The sequence below is a fragment of the Mytilus edulis genome, chromosome 14, assembly GCF_963676685.1.
Source record: "Mytilus edulis chromosome 14, xbMytEdul2.2, whole genome shotgun sequence".
NCBI classification, from domain to species: domain Eukaryota; kingdom Metazoa; phylum Mollusca; class Bivalvia; order Mytilida; family Mytilidae; genus Mytilus; species Mytilus edulis.
Genome location: NC_092357.1, coordinates 30,832,253 through 30,843,155, shown reverse-complemented (window position 1 = coordinate 30,843,155; position 10,903 = coordinate 30,832,253).

Below are 10,903 nucleotides of genomic sequence, written 5' to 3'. Positions count from 1 at the left end.
GACACATGAGAACACATACTCGAAATAACTATAAAACCTTTTTAAAGGGACACATGAGAACACATACTGGAAATAACTATAAAACCTTTTTAAAGGGACACATAAGAACACAAACTGGAAATAGCTTTATGTATGAAAACTAATAAAGAGACACACGAGAACACCTACTGGAAATAACTATAAAACCTTTTTAAAGGGACACATGAGAACACAAACTGGAAATAGCTTTATGTATGAAAACTAATAAAGAGACACACGAGAACACGTACTGGAAATAACTATAAAACCTTTTTAAAGGGACACATGAGAACACAAACTGGAAATAGCTTTATGTATGAAAACTAATAAAGAGACACACGAGAACACGTACTGGAAATAACTATAAAACCTTTTTAAAGGGACACATGAGAACACAACCTGGAAATAGCTTTATGTATGAAAACTAATAAAGAGACACACGAGAACACGTACTGGAAATAACTATAAAACCTTTTTAAAGGGACACATGAGAACACAAACTGGAAATAGCTTTATGTATGAAAACTAATAAAGAGACACACGAGAACACGTACTGGAAATAACTATAAAACCTTTTTAAAGGGACACATGAGAATTAACACAAACTGGAAATAGCTTTATGTATGAAAACTAATAAAGAGACACACGAGAACACGTACTGGAAATAACTTTAAAACCTTTTTAAAGGGACACATGTGAACACAAACTGGAAATAGCTTTATGTATGAAAACTAATAAAGAGACACACGAGAACACGTACTGGAAATAACTATAAAACCTTTTTAAAGGGACACATGAGAACACAAACTGGAAATAGCTTTATGTATGAAAACTAATAAAGAGACACACGAGAACACGTACTGGAAATAACTATAAAACCTTTTTAAAGGGACACATGAGAACACAAACTGGAAATAGCTTTATGTATGAAAACTAATAAAGAGACACACGAGAACACGTACTGGAAATAACTATAAAACCTTTTTAAAGGGACACATGAGAACACAAACTGGAAATAGCTTTATGTATGAAAACTAATAAAGAGACACACGAGAACACGTACTGGAAATAACTATAAAACCTTTTTAAAGGGACACATGAGAACACAAACTGGAAATAGCTTTATGTATGAAAACTAATAAAGAGACACACGAGAACACGTACTGGAAATAACTATAAAACCTTTTTAAAGGGACACATGAGAACACAAACTGGAAATAGCTTTATGTATGAAAACTAATAAAGAGACACACGAGAACACGTACTGGAAATAACTATAAATCCTTTTTAAAGGGACACATGAAAACACAAACTGGAAATAGCTTTATGTATGAAAACTAATAAAGAGACACACGAGAACACCTACTGGAAATGACTATAAAACCTTTTTAAAGGGACACATGAGAACACAAACTGGAAATAGCTTTATGTATGAAAACTAATAAAGAGACACACGAGAACACGTACTGGAAATAACTATAAAACCTTTTTAAAGGGACACATGAGAACACAAACTGGAAATAGCTTTATGTATGAAAACTAATAAAGAGACACACGAGAACACGTACTGGAAATAACTTTAAAACCTTTTTAAAGGGACACATGAGAACACAAACTGGAAATAGCTTTATGTATGAAAACTAATAAAGAGACACACGAGAACACGTACTGGAAATAACTATAAAACCTTTTTAAAGGGACACATGAGAACACAAATTAACTGGAAATAGCTTTATGTATGAAAACTAATAAAGAGACACACGAGAACACGTACTGGAAATAACTATAAAACCTTTTTAAAGGGACACATGAGAACACAAACTGGAAATAGCTTTATGTATGAAAACTAATAAAGAGACACACGAGAACACGTACTGGAAATAACTATAAAACCTTTTTAAAGGGACACATGAGAACACAAACTGGAAATAGCTTTATGTATGAAAACTAATAAAGAGACACACGAGAACACGTACTGGAAATAACTATAAAACCTTTTTAAAGGGACACATGAGAACACAAACTGGAAATAGCTTTATGTATGAAAACTAATAAAGAGACACACGAGAACACCTACTGGAAATAACTATAAAACCTTTTAAGATGTTTTGTATGAAATAGAAATGTAAAAGATGTAATAAAATGTAATAAAATGATGACCTACATTCTAAGCCATTTTCTTTATTCTTTTATTTCATATTCTAATAGATAAGTATATGTAAGGACCCCCTTAAGTGCAAAAGATAAAATTTAGAATATTTGTGCGCACAACTTTTAATCTTTTACGCACAACTTTTAAACTTGTGCGCACAACTTAAAATCTTGAGCACGCAACTTTTAAACTTGTGCGCACAACTTTTAATCTTGTTCGCGCAACTTTTAATTTTGTGCGCCAAAGGGCCAAGTGAGCTTTTCTCATCACTTGGCGTCCGTCGTCGTCCGTCGTCGTTAACTTTTACAAAAATCTTCTCCTCTGAAACTACTAAGCCAAATTGAACCAAACTTGGCCACAATCATCTTTGGGGTATCTAGTTTAAAAAATGTGTGGCGTGACCCGGTCAACCAACCAAGATGGCCGCCACGGCTAAAAATAGAACATAGGGGTAAAATGCAGTTTTTGGCTTATAACTCAAAAACCAAAGCATTTAGAGGAAATCTGACATGGGATAAAAATGTTTATCAGGTCAAAATCTATCTGCCCTGAAATTTTCAGATGAATCGGTCAACCCGTTGTTGGGTTGCTGCCCCTGAATTGGTAATTTTGAGGAAATTTTGCTGTTTTTGGTTATTATCTTGAATATTATTATAGATAGAGATAAACTGTTTACAGCAATAATGTTCGGCAAAGTTAGATTAACAAATAAGTCAACATGACCGAAATGGTCAGTTGACCCCTTTAGGAGTTATTGCCCTTTATAGTCAATTTTTAACCATTTTTCATAAATCTAAGTAATCTTTTACAAAAATCTTCTCCTCTGAAACTACTGGGCCAAATTAATCCAAACTTAGCCACAATCATCTTTGGGGTATCTAGTTTAAAAAAATGTGTGGCGTGACCCGGTCAACGAACCAAGATGGCCGCCACGGCTAAAAATAGAACATAGGGGTAAAATGCAGTTTTTGGCTTATTACTCAAAAACCAAAGCATTTAGAGGAAATCTGATGTGGGGTAAAAATGTTTATCAGGTCAAGATCTATCTGCCCTGAAATTTTCAGATGAATCAGTTAACCTGTTGTTGGGTTGCTGCCCCTGAATTGGTAATTTTGAGGAAATTTTGCCGTTTTTGGTTATTATCTTGAATATTATTATAGATAGAGATAAACTGTAAACAGCAATAATGTTCAGCAAAGTTAGATTTACAAATAAGTCAACATGATCGAAATAGTCAGTTGACCCCTTAAGGAGTTATTGCCCTTTATCGTCAATTTTTAACCGGATTTTTGTGACAAAAATGTCGGTTATTGATTTGGGGATGTACGGCGGGCGGGCGGTCGGTCGGGCGGGCGGGCGGCCGGCAATCAAATGTTGTCCGTGCATTAACTCATGAACCGTTCAACCAAAGCTTTCAAAATTTTAATATGTTGTTACTGACAACTAAATGAAGGTCAAGTTCAATAATGGCGATTTTGACTTTTACCGTTCAGGAGTTATGGTTCTTGAAAGATTGAAAAATGGAGTTTCCAGTCGTTTTCGTGCATTTACGCATGAACTGTTCTACCTAAGCTTCCCAAATTTTAATATGTTGTTACTGATGACAAAATGGAGGTCAAGTTCAATAATGGCGATTTTGACTTTTACCGTTCAGGAGTTATGGTTCTTGAAAGATTGAAAAATGGAGTTTCCAGTCGTGTCCGTGCATTTACGCATGAACTGTTCTACCTAAGCTTCCCAAATTTTTATATGTTGTTACTGATGACAAAATTGAGGTCAAGTTCAATAATGACGCTTTTGACTTTAACCGTTCAGGAGTTATGGTTCTTGAAAGATTGAAAAATGGTGTTTCCAGTCGTGTCCATGCATTTACGCATGAACTGTTTTACCAAAGCTTCCCAAATTTTAATATGTTGTTACTGATGACAAAATAGAAGTCAAGTTCAATAATGACGATTTTGACTTTTTCCGTTCAGGAGTTATGATTCTTGAAAGATTGAAAAATGGTGTTTCCAGTCGTGTCCGTGCATTTTCTCATGAACCATTCAACCAAAGCTTTTGAAATTTTTATATGTTGTTACTGATGGCAAATTAGAGGTCAAGTTCAATAATGATGATTTTGACTTTTACCGTTCAGGAGTTGTGGTTCTTGAAAGATTGTGAAATGACGTTTCCATTCACGTTGTTGCATTTACTCATGAACCATTCAATCTAAGCTTTTCAAATTTTAAGATGTTGATACTGATGACAAAATGGAGGTCAAATTTGATATTGACGATTTTCACTTTCACCATTCATCAGTAATGGTTCTTGTGATATTGCCAGGACACAAATAAATATTAATAAATCCGGTTTGCTGTCGTTGTGACAGCCTCTTGTTAACCATTTTTCATAAATCTAAGTAATCTTTTACAAAAATCTTCTCCTCTGAAACTAATGGGCCAAATTAATCCAAAGTTGGCCACAATCATCTTTGGGGTATCTAGTTTAAAAAATGTGTGGCGTGCCCCGGTCAACCGACCAAGATGGCCGCCATGGCTAAAAATAGAACATAAGGGTAAAATGCAGTTTTTGGCTTATAACTCAAAAACCAAAACATGTAGAGGAAATCTGACATGGGGTAAAAATGTTTATCAGGTCAAGATCTATCTGCCCTGAAATTTTCAGATGAATCGGTCAACCCGTTGTTGGGTTGCTGCCCCTGAATTGGTAATTTTGAGGAAATTTTGCTGTTTTTGGTTATTATCTTGAATATTATTATAGATAAAGAAAAACTGTAAACAGCAATAATGTTCATCAAAGTAAGATTTACAAATAAGTCAAATGACCGAAATGGTCAGGTGACCCCTTTATAGTAAATTTTTAACCTTTTTTCGTAAATCTTAGTTATCTTTTACAAAAATCTTCTCCTCTGAAACTACTGGGCCAAATTAATTCAAACTTGGCCACAATCATCTTTGAGGTACCTTGTTTGAAAAATGTGTCCGATGACCTGGCCATCCAACCAAGATGGCCACCACGGCTAAAAATAGAACAGGGGTAAAATGTAGTTTTTTGCTTATAACTCTGAAACCAAATCATTTAGAGGAAATCTGACAAGGAGTTAAATTGTTAATCAAGTCAATATATATCTGCCCTGAAATATTCAAATGAATTAGACAACCGGTTGTTGGGTTGCTGCCCTCCAATTGGTAATTTGTAAAGAAATTTTGCTGTTTTTGGTTATTATCTTGAATACTATTATAGATACCGATAAACTGTAAACAGCGATAATGTTCATCAAAGTAAGATCTACAAATAAGTCAACATGACCTAAATGGTCAATTGACCCCTTAAGGAGTTATTGCCCTTTATAGTCAATTTTTAACAATTTTCATTAATTTGGTAAATTTATGTAAATTTTTACCAAATATTTTTCTCTGTTACTACAGGGCCGTCACTAGCCCCTTGTAATACTGAGGCAAAATATATTCGCAGAAGCTCTGAGAAAAATAACGCAAAATCGTGCATTCTGAGCGTTACCCGGACTCTTTCTTACATAGAAACGCAAATCATTTTTAGCTTTTTTTCGACAATATTCTGGTCTCAAAGCAAAAACATAGATTCATTGTTATTTAAGACTTTAAAGTTTTAGGGAAATTCAAAACATTAAAAGACCGATATGTAGGATAAAGCAAAAATCGTAATTCTCATAATCATTAATACCGGATCTGTCTGTCTGTTATTGTCTTGTATTGTGCTGACTTTTTATGACTACAAGTACACACCCGTGATATCGCGGGTCCGTGACTGAATTAAAGTATATAACTATGCCTAAGCCTTATTTTAGTAATTGGTATTGTCATCTGATAAGTCATGTCGATTAAAAGATACACAGTTTTCTTTGCTTTAAAATCTTTCTGTTTGAACCCGTCGACCTGGAACTTATCAATTATTGGAAATATTAATTATTTGGAAAACAAAAGGTCCTGGCTATCCAGGAATGGAGTATTTTTTAATCAACAGCATTGTCCTATATTAGTTATCTTAGAAAGTCTTGCTGATTGCTAAATAAAACTACAATAGGGAACAATTTTACAATGATTGAATTTAGTTATCAGTCCTTTGATTATGACCCGTGTATATAGCAAAATCCTAAATACACCGTTTGATGGTGCGCCTGTCAAATGCGGAACGTACAGATAAGGTAATAGCTGAATATACTATTTGTATCGGTATCGGATTCGACCCGGAACTTGTTAATTATTGGCAATATTAATTATGCTGAAAACAAAAGGGTCTGGAGTGGTGTAATTTTTAATCTACACCATTGTCCTATATTAGTTATATATAGAGTTGAATTCTTTGATTTGTCGTTTTTACCCGATGACGGCTGACAAATTGGACCTCGTAATTTTAGTATTATAGATATTTAAATATAGTGACAGTCATTAGTGCAGTAATATACGTTAAATACTAGTACTTCTCTAGTCGACACTATAGGGACCATATCATGACCTTGTTTTACGGTTTTTATGATTCTTTCATTATTGAAGACCCTCCAGCAACTATCGAGATGAAGAACAAGAATAAAAACTTTAACCATTGATCATTTGTATTTTTTCTATACATTGACATTGTGTGCGATTAGCTCCCGTGCACGTGTAATTCATATTCCTTTATTTTCTGTTAAAGTCTGAACACGACTTAATGCAAATTTAACCCTTGAATGTAAAAGGTCATATGGCAATACATTGATGTTTTTTTTCAACAAATGATTTGATACCGGGAAATTGGTGGTCTTACTTTAATTTAAACCATGTCAGCTATCAAGTTTTATCCACAGGCGCTTGGGTATATGATACAGTTACTTTTTTTTATTTTTTTGTTGATTAAGATATTCAATTTTCTATATTTATAATACATATCTATCACTTCTGTGCATATCTCGCCTACAGAAAATACCTAATTTTGCAATCCATACTAAATCCATTGGATGTTGGATATGTACGGATTGATAGTTTAGTCTTAGTTGCATGATTTTTTTATTAGTTTTTAGTGGCTTTGAACTAGCTGTCAGATAACTGCGAGTACTCTCAGATCTGTTCATTGTGTCTTTTTGTGTCGGGATGTATAAGTACCGGGCCACGTCCACTTGTATTTTTGTCCATCTGATGAGTTAAGCCTTTTTCAACTGATTTTTATGGTTCGTTCTTATGTTGTACTGTTATACCACTGTCCCAGGTTAGGGGGATGGTTGGGATCCCGCTAACATGTTTAACCCCGCCACATTATGTATCTATGTGCCTGTCCCAAGTCAGGAGCCTGTAATTCAGTGGTTGTCGTTTGTGTATGTGTTACATATTTGTTTTTCATTCATTTTTTACATAAATAAGGCCGTTAGTTTTCTCGTTTGAATTGTTTTACATTGTCTTATCGGGGCCTTTTATAGCTGACTATGCGATATGGGCTTTGCTCATTGTTGAAGGCCGTACGGTGACCTATAGTTGTTAATGTCTGTGTCATTTTGGTCTTTTGTGGATAGTTGTCTCATTGGCAATCATACCACATCCTCTTTTTTATATAAGAATAATTGGGTATGGTTTTATATACAAGAAAGGCAGTTTCGTATTCTTTGATATCAAGTTCAATTCTCAATGCAGAAACGACCACTTTTTTCTGTGTCCAGTAGCATCGTATATTCTTATAATATTCTCACATAATGCCTGGACATCGATGGACAGGCAACATTAAACAGTGTGACACGTTTACAAATGAAAATCAACACTCAGACTAGTCATTATGTAGGACAATAAATGAACAAAAGACAAACCCGGGACACAGAAGTATAAACAATAGACCACCAACTCTGAGAACCAAAAGTAAAATAGAAACATGGATTACGAAACATATGCAGGGGCGACATCAGAGAGTGAAGTGAACTTGCTTCTTGCAAGACACTTTCAGTGAAAACAATTTGATATAAAGACAATCATATGAAAACAATTTTTTTCTTTTTTTCTTTTTTTTTTTATTTAAAACATGAGGCATTTGCCTCATTTGCCTCAATGTAGTTACGGCCCTGGTGATATATCTGTCATTTTCCGGATTTCTGATCGAAAGTGAACCGTTTCAGTATTTGGGTTGGTTTTTTTCGTGTGGCCGTCCGTCTGTTAATATTCAGTATTCGTGCGAGAACACAGTCATGTGAAACTTTGCTTTCGACAATTTTGAATAAAACTGAACTATTGACATTTATTTAGGGGCTCAATTAAGCAGAGGAAGTTTTCTTTGTATTGTGAATCTTTTATGATATCGGAAATTCGTTACCGGTTGAATCAGCTGTTTTCACATTTTTAACGTCTCCCAATCGTACGAAAACATTATGGTCAATGCCTAAGTAGTTAAACACTCCCATTCGTTGTAGCAGGGTCTTTCTATACTAAGTATATACTAGTATAGAAAGTCCCTGGTTATAGTTATATACATTTCTGTTCAGCTTTCAACAACATTGAAATTCAAGATCTTCGATAAAAAAAAATATATCTTGCGTTCTATGATCTTGCTTTATATGTTTTTTAACTTACCAGTTTGATTTCTAACAAAAATATCTTTAAATACAGATAATAATTGTTTGCATAAAAATTGCTTCCAGGAACCAGCAATACTGATGTTTCTTACAGTAAGGAAATCGAAGGAAAACGGGTGATTTTTAGCCATATAGTGGAAAAATTACGCGGTCACAATGTATTTAATGTTAATAATTATAGGTCAAAGTACGGCCTTCAAGACGGAGCCTTGGCTCACCCCAAACAGTAATCTCAGCTTGTTTTTGCATAAAAATTGCTTCCAGGTTCAAGCAATACTAATGTTTTTTTAAGTAAGGAAATCGAAGGAAAACGGGTCATGTTTAGCCTTTTTACTGAGAGAGAAAAAAAACCCTCTATTAGGGGCCTCAATCGGCGGCCCCCTAACCCCTGCCTCCCCTGAATTCAAACCCTAGTTACGGCCCTGGCCATCTTCCCATTACCTGAATGTTATCACCTGAAATGCCCATCATAGCTGCTGAACTCGCTGTCCCAATCCTAAAACTATGTCCTTTATACACGGCGGTGTCACATCCAGCTCATTGTAACGAAAGTTGTAACTGGCGTGTAAAATACTGCCTAGGAATAGGTTTACCTGTTTTACTGTTATACCACTGTCCCAGGTTAGGGGGAGGGTTGGGATCCCGCTAACATGTTTAACCCCGCCACATTATTTATGTAATAGCCTGTCCCAAGTCAGGAGCCTGTAATTCAGTGGTTGTCGTTTGTTTATGTGTTACATATTTGTTTTTCGTTCATTTTTTTTTACATAAATAAGGCCGTTAGTTTTCTCGTTTGAATTGTTTTACATTGTCTTATCGGGGCCTATTATAGCTGACTATGCGGTATGGGCTTTGCTCATTGTTGAAGGCCGTACGGTGACCTATAGTTGTTAATGTCTGTGTCATTTTGGTCTTTTGTGGATAGTTATCTCATTGCATGGCAATCATACCACATCTTCTTTTTTATATTACCATCCATAAAACAAAATAAAGGATAATTTTGAATCCCCCTCATCTTGCAATATATTCCCATACCGCATGCACTGGACATAATCTACATTTTTAACATAACAGTTAATTTGAAATTTATGACAAGTTTTTTCAGTGTGGTGTTTGATATGACTCATATCCATCAAAACCGCAAAAGGATGCTCTCCAGTTAGTAGAAAGTTTACAGACGTGAAACTAATAATATTTTTGGGACTCGACGAAGTGCTGGTTATTTCCCCAACTCACAAAAAAGCATGGAAAGCCATTAAATACATTGCTTTCAACAAAATTTGCAAAAACTTAGAAAAACCTAAATGCGTTAGTGTTTCTGCCAGCTTTTTTTAATATGGCTGGTGTTACAGGTAAACGAGTATCCGCCCTCGCCTTTTTCTTTCGAAACCCTTCCAAACAATTTTTAATAACAAAGTTTTTTGATAAATCAGGAAACCCAGCCATTTTCTGTACGTAATTCAACATAGAAACATATGATGAAACAGTATTGAAGGAAGTTATCGATTTCTTCCTGTTTCTAAGCCTTGTACAAATAACATTGATATTTCGAGACAATGTATGGTTATTCTATATATATATATATATGAACTAGTATATATTTGTTTAGGGGCCAGCTGAAGGACGCCTCCGGGTGCGGGAATTTCTCGCTACATTGAAGACCTGTTGGTGACTTTCTGCTGTTGTTTTCTTCTATGGTCGGGTTGTTGTCTCTTTGGCATATTCCCCATTTCCATTCTCAATTTTACTTTGTATATTATCATGATTATGCATTATGTGTTTTGATAAAATAAAATATTTATAAAAAAGAACCCTTTTGATTTTGGGGTTATTAGGTCCAAATGTCACTGTTTTTCAGTAAAATTTTCTTTTTCGGATGTTAATTTTAGTATCATTTGCCAAATTGAAAGGAAACCTATACAGTAGGAAAGGATAGCAAAAGGCAGGAACCCTATTGATATGGTCAGTAGGTCAAAGATAATGTTCACCACCATCAGAAAATTACAAAAGCACCATAACATAATACATAAGCATCATCTTATAATACAAAAGCACCATCACATAATAAACTAAAAGCTCCTCAGGGTGAAGCTAAATACAACCACAGAGGGCCAGTATGGACACAACATTTAAGTCTGATACATCTCTGAATTTGGATTGTGATT